This window comes from Apium graveolens, chromosome 6 (genome assembly GCF_009905375.1).
Source record: "Apium graveolens cultivar Ventura chromosome 6, ASM990537v1, whole genome shotgun sequence".
Taxonomy (NCBI): domain Eukaryota; kingdom Viridiplantae; phylum Streptophyta; class Magnoliopsida; order Apiales; family Apiaceae; genus Apium; species Apium graveolens.
In genome coordinates, this window is record NC_133652.1 from 179210684 (window position 1) to 179214839 (window position 4156).

General features: G+C 48.9%; 2 non-coding genes across 2 annotated transcripts; both read right to left on the minus strand.

Moving 5' to 3' along the window:
• Nucleotides 1-2114: 2114 nt before the first annotated feature.
• Nucleotides 2115-2197, minus strand: TRNAY-GUA (transfer RNA tyrosine (anticodon GUA)). The gene has a single exon. It is a non-coding gene; the product is annotated as a tRNA-Tyr (tRNA).
• A 785-nt stretch (nucleotides 2198-2982) lies between these two features.
• Nucleotides 2983-3054, minus strand: TRNAN-GUU (transfer RNA asparagine (anticodon GUU)). The gene has a single exon. It is a non-coding gene; the product is annotated as a tRNA-Asn (tRNA).
• Between the last annotated feature and the right edge of the window lie 1102 nt (nucleotides 3055-4156).

The following is a 4156-nucleotide window of genomic DNA, read 5'->3' on the forward strand; positions in this document are numbered from 1 at the left end:
CGCCCGCCGCCGCCCGGTCCGCGTTAGAGGGGAAGATTCGCAAAGCGGGAAAAGGCAGAGGGAGGGGGAGCACCATCTTATTATCTTCGCGATAACTTCCGGATCGAAGAAGCATTCGGAACGGGCTCCGCGTTCATAAAGAGCAGATGGATCCTATCCCCTATATCGAACACTCATTCCTATCTATTGATAGAAAGATCTTCGTAAAATACCGGACTTTTCCTTTTTTTAATAATTCCTCATATCCAAGGCAGCTTATCACAAGCACCCCGCCCCATACGACTAGTTGGGGGGGCTGTTCGCCTTTTGAATCAAACAAAGTAAGTAGTAGGGGCTTCATAGCGACTTTCATTCTAAAGGAAAGCGAAGAACCAACTTTTCTTTTAGTCAAATAAGAGCCCTACTTCCCTCTTTGCGACCTCATCACTGAAATTAAAGTGCAAACCCATTTCTTAGTCACCGGGCTGAGCGCACCTTTGGTACTTCAGTAGGGCGAGCTGTTTGATAGCGACTTCTTTCGTTTGGTAGGGCGGCGAAAGGCTACTTCAATCTAGAAAACAGCCGGAAACTCGAGAGGGTCGCCTTTGGAAACGTTCGCCGGTAACCAAAGTGTCACTCCTTCCTTTTGATTATGTCGTGACGCTGACTGAATCCAATCCATAAACCCGGAAACGAAACAAAGTTCGTTCCCTTTCGTCAAGTAGGTAAACAAGTAGGTAAAGTAGGCATACGAGCCACTTTTGCTTTGCCTTAGACTCTATTGGAACAAAGCAAAGAAGGAGGGGGAATGGAGAAAGGAAAGGGACAAGGGCGGTCTTGCTTGGCGCGAAGGCTGCTGGTTCGGGGGTAGAGTACAGTACTAAAGGTCCTCGGACTTCCAGGCGGTTTTTCTTTTGGGCAGCTGTTCACCGTTGGATCTCGCCAATACAGCCCCCTATAGTTTTCGTTACCGAGATATCTTTTTTTTCATTGTTCCCAGGTATTTTTTGGGTAATCTGCTCCCATGCTGCAAACAGTAAAATCTGAACTTCACTTTGTCGCCCTTCTTTCTTTCCTCGCGAGCAGGAAGCACACCAGCAGCGCGCGTTGCGTGATTCTACTGTGTTTTTTGCACTTGACTGGGTGGACAGTTGACCGGAAGATAACTTCGATTCGCCCGGCCAGCAGGCGGGCGGCGTGCTTATCTTGTGTGACAACACTACAGAGCGAGTGGCTCTTCTAGGCGGGCAGCTGTGTGACAACGCTACAGAGAAAGCGGCGCTTTCGTGTAACATGCTATGGTCTCAACGCCCTTACGAGGTAGTGATGAGTTTCACGCGCTCTAAGCGCGGCCCGCGCGCGGTTAGGAAGATTGGCCGCAATCTGAGCGGTACCACCCACCCTACCCTACCACCTATAGGCGGCCGTCTGTCCTACAGCCGCCCGAAAAGGAACTGCAGTGATCTTGAATAGGGATCCTACAGCGATAGATAGAATCCCCATAAAAATACCACTAGATCGAGCACCAGTGATTTCGTATCCGGTCAAAATCTTGGCTAATTGATCAAAGTGGGTAGCTCCAGTAGACCCATAGATCATGGAACAAATAGGGTGGGTAGGCCCAACCACCACACTACACGTATAGACGCGAACCCCCCTCGTTACCGTACGTGCGACTCTCACCGCATACGGCTCGCACAAAGACTCCTAAATCCACCCCGAGCCTTTTCTTTTATTCCACCTCTCCTCTCCAATCCTCGATAAAACTTGCGTTCCCCAGGCGCTAATTAAATGGGGGTCTTTCCTTTTCGCCTATCGTATGTATCGGCTTGGCTTCGTCCCGAACCAGGGGGGCATTCTTGCGGGCGCGTGCGTGTAGGAAGGCCGGCGGCTCCATAAGCTAAAAGACTACGACTACAAGCCAAGCCGGAAGCGACTCGCTTCTATTCTCGCTGGGATTGGACATAGATGGGGGATTTATAAATCGTAGTAGTTCGCCAACCTCTCTTACTAACATACGATACAATTTCACTTCACGACACGGCCAAAAAAAGAAAGAAAGAGCTTCGGCTCGGTTGGCCTTCCTACGCTGACGAATGCCTCTTTTCTCTTCTCTGAAGTCTACAACAAACAAGTGGGAGAGGCAGGATTCGAACCTACGTAGAAAAACTTCAACAGATTTACAGTCTGCCGCTTTTGACCACTCGGCCACTCTCCCCTTCCCGGGCCCGGGCCGGGGCCCCCCTCAATGGGTTAGAAGAAGGAGGGCGGCGCTCTGAATCAATCAAAACAAGCTTATTGATTTCATTGAAGGGAACTAAGACTATTAGCTTAGCTAGCGTTCCGGGAGAATCTAGTCATTTAGTCATAACAATATCTGTAAAGCAAGGGGCAAGGCTTCTATGATAGCTTCCCCTCATGTAGTCGTCGGCCTTCCCCGGCCCCCCTTCGTCGCTTCTGGCGAAGCTGCGGGTTCATGAGCAAGTGAATGAACGAGCCATGTTCCTAAAAGGAGTGACCATCTTTGTTTTCTTCCCTTCCCCTATCCCTTCAAAGCCCTTGTATAGGTTGGGCGCTAGCGCTTGACTAATAGAATAGGAAAGTAAGGCTCTTCTGCTGAGCGAAGCTGCGAGCCTACCCTTCTCGAGCCTACTTAAATAGCTTACGCTTACCAAGCCTTAGGTACTCAAATAGGGCTACAGCAAGCAAAGCAAGCTTTCCCCCTTCGTTTGTTGTGGGTCGCGCCTCACCGCAGGCACTGAATGAATGAAATGAGTGGGACTAATTCCTTCCGGCCAATGAAGATACTACTCCAGTCTTCCCATTCATTCCCAGTGGATCCTTCTTCTCCCTAAGAATGGAACAAACCAAATTCACCTATACGAGAGTGAGGAAAAAAACCAACAAGAAACTTCCCACTTTTGATGTTCCACGATTCTGCTAGTTTAGAAACTAAGGAGAAGGACAGGGGTCGCTAGGTCAGAAAAGCGAGAACTCTAAAATCTCCCCAAGTAGGATTTGAACCTACGACCAGTCAGTTAACAGCCGACCGCTCTACCACTGAGCTACTGAGGAACAACGGACTTAAGGAAGCCGGCTCTCGTTCTTTGGACCAACCTATGACCGAACAAAAAGGAGTTCGTCGCTCTTTTTCACATACACCGGGAGAAAGGGTTACGATAGCAAGCCCCTCCCCGGCCGGAGAGCCTCCAGAACAAGGAGGCGGCGATCAACCATCCGCTCTCGAGATTCATATTGATCAATCGATCTCCGCGTCCTGCCAGTTCGCTAAGTAGACTCACTCTACCGAGGGGCAACAAAGGCTGGAACTCTTCCTGCCAAAAACAAGGGACCTACTTCTCATCCTAGGAGTTAGCAGGTATGAAAGAGTCCCTCTCTGTCTGTCTCTCCGAGTTTATACTACTAAGTAGCACTTATGCTATTCAATCATAGAATCAATTCCGATCAAGCGGAAACTATATATGTTATTAGTCAAGCACTAACGCCCTATCTAGAGTCTATAGTAAGGGGCCTCGTTAGCGCGCCCCTTTTCTTTCTCAAAGTCAAGTTTCTCGCTTGTTAGTAAAGCTTTGAAGCCCCTACTTTTATGTTATATGGGATATTTGAAGAAGCGCGGGTTTGGAACCCTATGGGCTGGTCTCGATCTCGCTTGATGGTTGGTGCCCCTCTCGATGATTGATTGTTGACTCAACATTTATTTCGTGCTTGAGTTGGAGGGCTCTCCCTCCATCCATCGAGTCAAGTAATTCGCTATCGGAAATTTTTCCGCCGCCTATCTTATGCCATGCTTCTTCTTTCTCCGAATCGGTTTCTAGTGTCAGTCAATCAAGATTCGCCATCAAGAGAGGGAAGAGCCTTTACTTTAGGACTTTAGGTTAGGCCGGTCTCGTCATTCACGCAATTCCCCCGTCCATCGATTGATCGCGCGAGTACGCATCCAGTCAGCGCATAGCGAATTAAAAAAGCGTTCATCCTGGATTATCTTCCTCAATCAAAATTGATATCAATTGATCCCTATTCATTCGGTCAAAGTCTCCACGGCCTTTTCACACCCCTCTACTAAGAGGTGCACCATGTTGATAGGAATCGGCAAAGACCTTCTTGTACACGTCCTCGAGGGCAGCATTCATGGCAATCATCACTACTTTCTCCCGAG